At 37.4% G+C, this 12,008-nt stretch overlaps 1 pseudogene; it reads right to left on the minus strand.

Annotated features, from left to right (window-relative positions):
* Window positions 1–347: 347 nt before the first annotated feature.
* LOC113312841 lies at window positions 348–11,525 on the minus strand (annotated as a pseudogene).
* Window positions 11,526–12,008: the final 483 nt, after the last annotated feature.

A 12,008-nucleotide genomic window follows, 5' to 3' on the forward strand; every position in this document is an offset into this window, starting at 1 on the left:
CAAAATGGCCATATTTTCGTTAAGTATAGAGTTAAGTGGTAACTCACGGTTATAGATGTTAATAAAATCACCTACGTATCTTTCCATACATAAGTTCAAATTTTAACTTCATTGTAATTTTTTTGACGATGGTGATGCCGCCGCTTACATATCGTTATATCGCATTCAGGATCGTTAAACCGCATTCACCCAAAGGGTTCATCGCTTTCCCTCTGAGGTTTAGCGAAGATTTTTAAGCTTCCACCACCAACTCAACCAATTAGTTAAATGGGAGTATTTTGGGAAAGGGTATTTTGAGAAAAATTAACACTGTTTTATTCATAAGTTTTTATTCAGAAGTGTTAAATACGATGGAAGTGTGAGCATTTTGTGAACGAATTACAAAAAGTAATACCATTTTGGGAATGAATTACAAAAAGTACGACCATTGTGTAATTGGCCCGAAAAGAAAAACTAGATCATATACATCAGATAACAACCAAGAAAAGAAAGAAACATAAAAGACGGAGCTCTATATGATGCTTTAGATGGCTGGCTTGTATTTAATACCGGCTCTTCCCCAAAGCTAAGGTATAGCAGCAAAATGATTAAAAATGGTCTCCAGTGTGGATTGGCTGATACTGTACTCAGCGACTCCTAGTTGATTTCTGAACAATTTGAATGAAAAAAATGAGAAAGAAGAACACGTCTATACGAAGAATTTTCAACAAGTTACTCATTTCTTATAGATACTAGACTTACATATTTCTTTCCAGGTGTCCAAAAATATCCGCTAGTGAAGATTCCTCTCCATATGGCAGCTGCAATTGGAATTGTGGGTCAAGATCACAATGGTTGAATAAACCAAGTTACTGAACACATGCAGATAGCAGACAATTCCACATCTTTGACAGTATTAGTAGCATGGAACTAAAAGGATTCCGTGCTATCTATCTATCTATCTATATATATATATATATATATATATATATATATATTATAAGGGGCAGCTTTTCATGCCTGTGGTGCAATTCATTTCCCAGAAATGCTAACCTTACCATGGGTTGTTTGTCGCGTGACATGGCCCTGGGTCCCAACCAACACAAAAACCGCCCCTGCTAGTCCATGGTTGGAGGGTCTCAGGGGCTGTTTCATGCGGAACAAACCATGGGACCCAGCCCTCGGTAAGTGTAGCACGGCTGTTCATTTCCTACTACATTACAGTCCGCTTGTTTTTGTCAATTATAATATGGTGCAAGTATCACCAAGGGAAGTGCCAAAAGGAGGTCACCTGATATTTGACACTTAATCCGTTGCATCCATGAAATGTCGCTCCAGGAAATGAGCATTGGAGAAATGAATCAATCACTGAGAACTTTTCTTTAAGTAACCACCATTCAGAGAATATGGGTAGTGGGATGCCACCTACATATCAACATGGAGCAAGGTCAATATTTGAAAAGTAAGATTCATCATCGTGAAAGACGTTTCCATTCTATTCAACGTCCAACGGCAAGTCATGCGTTAAAGACTGCAGAAACAGATGTGGCCTAAAGAATTCCACTACGTCAGAAATGGATGTGGTACCTCCAGCAAAATTCACTTATCAAAGCATGTAGCCATTGAAACTGAGTGAAGATGGGTGTAAAGTGAAAAAGATAAAAAGCATATACCCAAAAGAAACCGAAATGATAGTTTCAGGCACTTTGGCAACAAGCTCAAAATGGTGGTGATATAGAGATACTTAGGTAGAGATCAAAAGCAGAAGCAGGCAAGCGCTGGACTTACCATCACGCATTAGCTGCTCTGCTAGCTGCTCACCAAACACACCATCAGTAACGAGTGCAGCGGATACGAGAGTCCTTATTCTTTCTGCATTGCCAAGCCAGTATCCAACTATAATCATCATTTCCTCGGTCAAACTAATCTCTGCCAGTGATACATTCTCCGATGTTATGGAGTCACTTCCTCCTATACAAACTTCAAGGTCACTAAATATTCCCCGTGGATGCAATGGCAAGTCAAAAAGCCTCCCTTGGATTCTTCTACAAAGTTTATCCATCTCCTCAGAGCTAACTTCGGTAGGTTTTACCTGAGAACGCACAAACAGGTCATGGTATCTGGAAGAACATAATTTCTACACATATTACCACATTTCACACATAAAACAAGATACACCCAGAACTCGATAAAAAACTTGAAATACCTCCAACTCAAGGTGATTTCCAAAACGGCTTTTAAGATGCTGAGGGCTTCCAATACATCTTAGCTTGCCACCAACCTAGGAAAAAAAGACCACGCTGTTGTTAATCATTAAGTTGATGCACGCATGTAGATATAAAAGACGATACTACTACAAGGTACCATTATTCCAATCCTTGTGCATAGTGCTTGAGCCTCATTCATACTATGGGTGGTTAGGATAACTGCCGTCTTCCCCAGTCTGGTTGATAGACGAGATATAACTTCCCACATGAATCTTTTGGCAAGGGGATCCATACCTAAGCAGCCAACACAGATATTAGATGGAATCAAACGAAAAGCGAACTCTGTTACACAGCGATGATATAGTGTATTTTAGTCGTTATTCTTAATCTTTAACTTAATTGTTCATCAAAGGGCCATATGCAGTGGCATCAATATGACATCTATGAGAATGTTATCAAATAAAATATGACACTAGAATATGGCAAGAGACAGCTTGTACTTAATAAATGCAGTCCCAATAGAACTATGAGTAAGTTCTCAAGAAGTACAGATGGTGTAGTTCAAAATATGCAGTGTTACTGTCAAAGTTCTCTAAAGGATATCTATCCTATCATTAGAAATGATCAACTGGTAGGAGAGAAGACCTGTAGATGGTTCATCAAGAATAACAATAGGAGGATCTCCAATCGTTGCAATTGCAACAGATAATTTGCGCTTGTTTCCTCCACTAAGTGAGTATGATGGTTTATTCCCATGCTTCCACAAATCGAACTCCTCCATTTTTTCCTCCACAACCTAAATTGAGGATACTTAAGTTAGAAATTACAATGCCAGGTGAGAAAACAAAAATTCTTAACTGCAATAAAAACTTAAACATCAAATGCAGATTTAGTAATTTGAATGTCTAGCATACATCTTTTATCCTGCATTCAGCGACCCCCTTTATCCTCGCATAAAGCTCAAGATGCTCTTTGACAGTTAGAAACTCTAACAGTGCATCAAACTGTGGGCAGTAACCAATCTAGGCATGTAAAAGATCAAGATGTCATCAACATAATATTCAACAAGGAACCAAGATAACTACAGAAGAAGAAAAACCATGGTTCAAACATTACATGCCGACGAGCAGCTTGTGGATGTAAGCTTATATCACTGCCAAAGATGTATGCTGTTCCATCAGTTGGGCATTCTTCCCCTGCAAAGTAAAGTAAAAACCTCTAATCCAACAGTAAAAGCATAAAACCAAAACTATATACAGGAATGAGGAATCATAAGTTATTATAAAACATCGGTATACCAGAAAGCATTGACAAAGTCGTAGTCTTCCCTGCCCCATTTGTTCCCAAAAACCCGAAACATTCTCCTTCTTGAACAGAGAAAGATAATGGATGAACTGCAACTTTTGGGCCAACATTTCTTCCACCAGGGTACACCTGAATTAGGTGAAAATTTGTGAGGCAGCATAAATAGAAATGAAACTGTAAAGAGCAATGAGATGCTACAGATGTGGACCAAGATTGTGGCAAAAACAACAAAGGTAAGTACCTTCCGAAGATTGCGCAAGTAAATTATGGCTTTGTCAACAGAACCTGAAAGTACCCTATCTCGTTCTGCCTGTACATCTATATCTCTCTCATTATCATGTGCAGGAGTATCAGAGGATGAATTCAAAAGAGGTTCATAAGAACTGTTTGAAGGATTAAATCGGAATTGCCTAAACCTTCTCCACCAGTCCCTCATTGTGATTGATGCTAACTTGTGTGAAGGTACGACTTCGAGCCCAATTGTGAGCAGGAAGAAAACGATACTCTGTCATAGATAAGAAAATGCAAGAATAAAAGGGTTAATCATCCTTCATGTGAAAGATCATCATGACTGATAGAAATTAACTGCACAATCTTACTAAATGTTGAGATTGGACAAACAAATTTCTGTAGCTGAAAGTGCAGGAGCTACAAAAATGTGATCCACATTTTAAATAAACTGAGGGAGTGGGAAGGAAGCTTTTGCAGCCGTAGCGTCACCAAAGTACTTTCTTTTTCACATTATAATCGAAGCAAGTTTGGTCTGTCGGCTCTTACACAACATCGAAACACAGAATAATGTTTTTGCTCCTCCATACTGTTCATGTATGGAGTGGTTAACGGCAGCGACTTGAGCACTATGATACCAGTTCCTTGACTAGCTTTTGTGTTTTGCATTGCGTGGTTCACAACATGTAATGTAAAGACGCAACTTCCAATCCACAAAAACATGAGTTATAGGTAGGGAGACAAAAGACCAAATCTGATTCTCATGCTTAGTTTACAATAGAATTTGATAAATCTATGTATTGATATTTCTAATTTATAACCAACTCTGTACTATGGTTATTCTATTGTTTCATGTTTCATTTTCTCTCTACTGCATTACTAGCTGTCTATTAAACAAATGTTACCTATGGTGCATATTTATCTATGGAGAAGAACACTGCACCTCAACACCCAAATAACAAATTGAAGCACCAGTCACATTCCAATCAAGGATTCCATCACCAGATCCAAGTTTCATTCCCTGCCGTCGAAGAGCCAATGAAGCCAGTCCATCCGCAAAGCAAAACCCGGGTGACAATCTAAAGAAATTCTGGATGGTAACAAGATGATATTAGGTGTATAAACACTAATTAAAGTTTCTATGAATAAACATCTGAACAGCTATAACAAACCTTGAGGATGGAATTTGCGGTTTTAGTAGATTCTATAATCCCCATAACAAATGACACCATCATAAGAATGAGTCCAGTGAAAAAATGCACCAAGAGAACCACGTTCTGCAATAACAGGAGCTACGTTAGAGTGTCCTTATGAATGTGTGTGAGTGTGTGTGTGCAGAGACAGAGGGAGAACCTGTGCTGAGGAGTGTTCGCTGAAAAAGAAAGTGAGGCAATATGTTGATGATGCAATAGCTAACCCAAACTCTAAAAATATGAGAAGTGTTGGCAATAGACAACCACTTCCTACAAACTGCTCCAGACCTGCAAAAGCAGGAATCTACTATATAATTCTCTGACCATAATCTGGTTGAAAAGAACCAATTCCAACATCATGCATCAATGAGGAAACAAACAAACAAATTATGAATTTTGAAAAGAAATATAGAATCAGTCACGCCACTGCTGAAGGCATCAAATGCTGTACATGATTAATAAAAACAATACACAACTAATAAGAAGAAAAAAAGGAGATGGTTCTGACATATACCGAATATGTAAAAGAGAATTATTGCGAAAACGAAGGACATAAGAAGCTCGCAAGATCCCATGTATACGTTGAAGTCCAGTAGGACAGTACAGAAACCTGAGATAAGGTCAAAATACATAAAGAAATAAGAACAATATACTCCCTCCGTTACTTTTTAATAGGCCAGTTTTTTTTTTTGAGAAAATTAAGGAAATTAAGAGAACTAATTATTGAAAGTGGTCCTCTACATACTTGTCAATAAAAGAAGTGAAGTGAAATGGTCCCCATGACACTTGTCAGCCAAAGAAATAAGTGAAATGGTCCACATAACACTTGTCATCAAAAGAAGTTAAAAGAAAAATGGTCCCAGAAAATTAAAGTAACATTTGACTTTCCCAATTAGGAAACTGGCCTATTTTTTTGAAATATTTATTTATAGAAACTGGCCTATTAAAAAGTAACGGAGGGAGTAAAACATAAAGAAATAAGAACTTAAAACGAACTAAAACACATACCCCACTAAGTAGTTGCTGGTGTTTCGCTTTTACTTCACGCTCCTGCATTGATTAAAATTTGAAACTATTAATTGTTCTTTCTACATAAATTTGATCCCCGACAGAAATATTTTTACAATTTTACACCTTTACTTGGTCTGTCAACCCATCTTCTGCACTTTTACAGCGTTGTATCATTTTGTGAGTTAGGAAATATGATATACTTGACGGCAGCAAATAATATATAAAGGTATTCCTTGGCTTATAAATCTTGACGCAAATTGGATGATGCGCATATACATATGATAGAAGTTTCGCCAAGAAATAGTTCTAGATATTTCAATTTAAGGAATGGGATTGAAGTAAAATAAAAAATTCGACAATAAATCTCAGACTAAATACATAAGACTAGAGTTCGTTACACCCATTTCATATTCACCATGCAGAGATATGGAACAACCAGTACAAAACGAGGATGTATATGAACCCCTAATGTGGTGCTTTGGACTTCCGCTCAACCAGAGATAAAGATATCAGAACACAGTAAGGGCATTTAAGGACCAAATTACCGTAATAATAATATCGTGGTGCTCTTTTACTTTATGTTATGTATTTTAGTTTGTTGTGCTATATAAGCTAGCAACTTATTCGGGAAATGTTTTAGTAAAACATGTTTCAAGAACATCTTGTGGAATACACACGCATCACACTTTGAGATACCTGATTTCATCTACGCTGGAAACTCAGAATGTTTTGCAGTTAAGTCAATACATAACGACATCAAGATATATTAACCCGGGCATCTAGTATATGCAATACAGAGAGGATTTTGTCCCGCCAAATTGATTTAACTAAACAGAGAATAATGCAAGAAACGGCTTACAGAATGACTTTCTGGTGGGTTGAACAGTAACATATACAGTATTATGTATAACTTTCAAGATTCAGATTAAAACAGGGAAGGAAATAGAGAAGGTAATACCTTAACAATAGAAACTGCAAATGAGGCAGGAATGAAGGAGAAGGCAATTGTAACAATAATTGCTGCGGAGAATGCATCCAGATCCTACAAAATATGACAGAGTTGCAGCTATTAAAATAATCCCCTGAAAATGACTGCAATGATTAGAAACAACTCACCTGCAGATTAATACAAGAAAAGAAAAAAGATACAAAATTTTGGTTCACTCATTACCCAAGTTGATGCAATAACGAAATATCTAGAAAGATGCATATGAGATAATCAGACAGAAGAACTCATATTGATGAAGATAAAATAACTTACACAACGCTGTGAGTGCTGACTTGATGTCATAGGCAGTGGGTGATTACGTGTTTGGATTGTCATGTTCTCGTTACGAGTTGCAAGCCTCAGAATTGCACTGTTCATCAGATTGATATATGTTGGAGCTGCATGTTGGCATGAACAGTTGTGAAGTACAGTATATCCTAAACTTCCATCATCATTTTGATCATCCATTATGATTGCTCCATACCTGAAAATGCAGAAGATTATGCATCACCTACAGAACTAAAATATAAATAAGACTTATAATGTAAACACACCAAATGCAGAAGTTAACTCTTAAATGTTAAACGTGCGAGTGGATGACTTGATTTAACACCCCTTCTCATGTTCCAATTGCCACCGAATAATCAAGTGATAGAAAGAATTACTTCAAACACGGAAACTCAGAACCTACAAAAAAAAAATACCTCGACTCATATGACTCATTAAAGCTAGTCATTAGATATTCGCTCATTGAAATAAGTGATGGGCCCAATTCTGGACCTGCAACTTCAATAGCATCAGCTAGTGCCCTTCTTGGATGAGGGAACCTGTAAGATCTTGGTTCAACTTTCTGAATCCAACCCCCTTGAACATGTCGTGCAACCTGAAGTGCAATGACATCGCTTGAGAAAAAAGTTGCATATGAATGTTAAAGGAGTAGGATGGTTGGAGCATTCTAGGCTCATTCTGATGCATATAAATTGGTCAAGGTAACATAGAGCTTATATATGAAAATTAACCACAAGAAATAACCTACCAGTTCCGCGACAGGCCTGGATAGATTGAAAGTGATTGGTCCACCACCACCACCACCTTGTAACAGAGGATTAAACTCCGAAGTTGTAAACGTCACAGACTGCTGGTCAGGATGTGGCTTAAGCCTAACTAGAAGAAGGCCGAGAAACAAGAAGACGGCAGGAACAAGAAGCTGAAAGACGATTGTCCTTCGATCTCGCCGGGCAGATACTGCCCTCTTGATAAGAAGAGCTCTAAAATGTACCCAAAATGTAGACCTTGGGGTAATACAAAAGCTATAGCTGCCTAAGAAACTTAAGAAACTAAAAACTGTATTGAAAATCGAACTGCAAGCTCTTCCCATTATGGTAAATATCATAGCTAGAACATTCTTATAGTGCCACCAAAGTAACTTTGGAGATGAAGCTTTATTCTGAGTATGATGTGACGCTTCAGAAACCATAGATTCGGCTAAAACAAGAGCTTTATTATGTGAAACATATTCAGTCTCATCAAATTCACATCCTGCAACTCTAAGGAAGACCTCCTCCAGTGTTGTAACAGAGATTCCATAACTCTGAATGCCAACACCACCCTCTCCATGGCTACCACCTGTTTCTGTGTCAGTGATAGTTCTTCTGGTGCAGCTTTCAATTTCACGGAACATACTTTCGAACGAAGATGATGATGCAAGAGGAAGTCTGAATGAAATTTCTGTACCAACCTGGATGAAGAAAAAAAAATTACAAATGAACTGTCAAAGCAACTACTAGCACGTGAACTTCAGAGAAATACAAAGGAAACAGTAAACTTTATTCAATATGTGTTGACAATTTGAGCATTTGAGTCAAGCTGATAATCTATACTCCGCGTTGCTACATAGGTAGAGAAACCAAAGGAGGTAAGTCGTGTAAGAGAATTAAAAAAGGTCTTATATGCTTTTTTTGCTGCATCTCAACCAGGAGGAAGATGGAAAAACACTACCTAAAAAAGCAAACCACAAGTTTCCACTAAAAGAACTTTCAGGGAAGAAAATGTAATAAAACTCGGTGTTATGAGGGAGTACAAGCTTAACAAATTTTACTTGAGAGACATACAAAAAAGTGGAAAGTAAGGGCGGATTATTACATCAGTCAAGCGAGTTGCAAGCGGAACATGGCGGTAAACAATGTCTGTTGCAACAGAAGCACCAGGTGCACTCTGCATAAAAGAAAACAATGCTGTTAGGGAGTTAAGACTTAAGAGCAATACAGGGAAAACAAATATATTTTCTGATGAGAGAATAAAATCAATCTGAAGAAGGATACTGACTGGAACAAACCTTTACTAAAGTAAGAGTATAGCCAACCCCGTACTGGTGTTTCAGGAAAAGAGAACTGTTACAGTTAACGAAAGAATCTAATGAGATGGAACAAACAAAATAAACATTTTATATTATAGTTTTCTAAGAAACATGTTATTTTTTGATAAAATATAAACAAGAAAATCCACCATGCTAGTATTATTCTAAACATTACTACCAGGATTTTGTAATCGATTTCTGGCAAACAAAAACTTTTGCTGAAACATACCTCCCACAGCACCTCAAAGAACCATTTCCCATGATAGCAATCCGATCCCCTAGCACGTCTGCCTCATCCATAGAGTGTGTTGTCAATAATACTATCCTACCCTTCTTGATCTTTTTAATTAATTGCCACGTTGAACGCATCGAGTATGGATCCATTCACTGGTAGGTTCATCGAGAATGATAACCTGTAAAAGAAGAATGAGAAAATCTTGTTTAGAACTTCAGCAAAATCAGAGTTGACAGTGTCTTTATTAAATTTTTAATGCACCTTACTATTTCCAATAAGAGCAATTCCAAGGGATAGCTTCCTCTTCATGCCACCAGATAAAGCCCTCACAACAGTGTTAACCTTATCTGTCAAACCAACCTGACACATATATCATCAGTTCAGACGTCCAACTAAGATCGTCGTGAAACAAGTAAGTAACAGCTGTATAGAGAGCCATGCAAGATCTTGGTATAGCCTGCGGCTAACGGAGAACTCACTTCATCAAGCATTTCACTGACAGATTTCTCTACACAGTCTTCTTCAACACCCTTCAAAATGGCAAATAATTCCAAATGCTCCTTGACCTGAAATCAGAACGCAAACTTGATCAAGAGGCAGAAAAGGCACTGACAAGAATAAGGTAAAAAGCTGTCGGCCCAACCAAACAGGGTGTGCCAGTGTCAGAATGTGCATGTATCTTTCACATAATTTGTTCAAAAGGTAGCATCCGTAACTGAAAAGTGATAGGTCTACCATAACAAAAAAAAAAAAAAAAAAAAAAAGTTCCTAAAATATTTGCTACTTACAGTTAATTCAGGAAAGAGAATATCATGTTGTGGGCACACACCCAATCCCTTCCTTATCTCATCCTACAGTAAGGAATTGCCTCAGTTTAGACATCAAAATGGGATGACAAAAACATCACGAGGAAATTAAGCATAGACCGTAAAACTAACATAAAAGAAACGTACTCCATGAGAGGTGCTTACGAACAGTAGGAAATCAAGAGCAAGTGCTCAAAGTTGGTAAAAGACTTTGTACAGAACATAGACAGACATGGAGGACTTATGAATTTGAATACAGGTCCTGGCTAACAAAGGAGTAGAATATTGAGGTGACATCTTATAAGTAATTCAACAAGACATAGCTTCATAAAGACATGTGTCGGCAGCATGTTACAACTTTGTAAGTGATATAGTAGCATGTTACAGCATGTTATAACACTCAAATTGGGACATCAGAAATGTTCCTCTAGCTTGCACATTGAAGGATACGGTAGTATCAATGTAAAGGCGATGTTGATGATGTCACAAGTAATCATATTAGCTATTTACCATGGTATTGAACATTAGTCGAATGAAAGACGTCCTTGTTTAGAAAGTAATACAGCAGAAAATAACTTTGCATCGGTTTCTTCAAAAGACAAATGGCTACTGATTTAGAACACCTGAAGCAATAAAATATATGATAAAAATGTCTTAAGAGCAACACAAAAATCTCACCATGTCACTTCTGATATTTTTCCCAAACACAAGAGCATCCCCGGAAGAAGGAGGAAGAAGGCCAACTAGCATAGAAATTGTTGTGCTTTTACCAGCTCCATTGTGCCCTGGAAAGAAACAGAATCAAACTAGTACACTTCATAAGTGAATAAACACAGTTTATCTGGTCTTCGCATCAATAGAAGAAACACAGATAGGTCATTGCCAAATTTATAGAGAAAGACTAAGGTACTAGCAACTCTGCTTAAAACAATCAAACTCACTTGGCACATAATCACTTGCTAGCTATGTTACAAGCTCACAACTATTTAAGGGGGGGAAAAGTATATGTTGCCTTTTTCTTTTATGATAGGAGACACCTTAAGGTACTTGAAAAAATCTCACAAATTCATTTGGATATTGTGCAAAATCTCAATGAGAGACGTAACTTGGGATAAAGGGTTTCTGTTTGAAATGATAAAGTTCGCCTTCGTGTATTTAGAGCATTCAAGTATTGAGTGCTCGGTGACTAAAAATCTCATACATCTCATAATAGTCATTATGTAGGGCGTGAACATCATTGGACTTACCCGCCACCAGACACTTTAAAAATCAATGTGATGCTTCTTTTCACAAACCTTTCCATTTGGCAGGTATTGTTATGCTAACAAGAAATTCTACAGGGTCATATGTCGCAGGAAAGGGAGTTCTTCGAAGGGTAACTCATGTTCATCAAGCAGAAAGTTGGGCTTTGCTAGAAGCTATGCTTTGAGTCAGATTGTAGAAATGTGATGTTATCTGTCAATGAAGGTTTACTTCCTTCTTGGCAATCTTCTTCTTCGTTATATAAGTTTGTTCAACTTTGTAATCATCATAGTAACTGGTCTTGTGCTTATGTTCCTAGAGTTTGTAATAAGGTGGCAGATTGCTTAGCCAAATCTGTCCGTAGATCATGTAATCCAGGAGATTGGTGGCAAGTTCCATCAGCTTCTCTACATGTAAAACTAGCTACTGATGTATCCATTCTCTAATGTTTGAAATAT

Source organism: Papaver somniferum, chromosome 9, assembly GCF_003573695.1.
Source record: "Papaver somniferum cultivar HN1 chromosome 9, ASM357369v1, whole genome shotgun sequence".
NCBI classification, from domain to species: domain Eukaryota; kingdom Viridiplantae; phylum Streptophyta; class Magnoliopsida; order Ranunculales; family Papaveraceae; genus Papaver; species Papaver somniferum.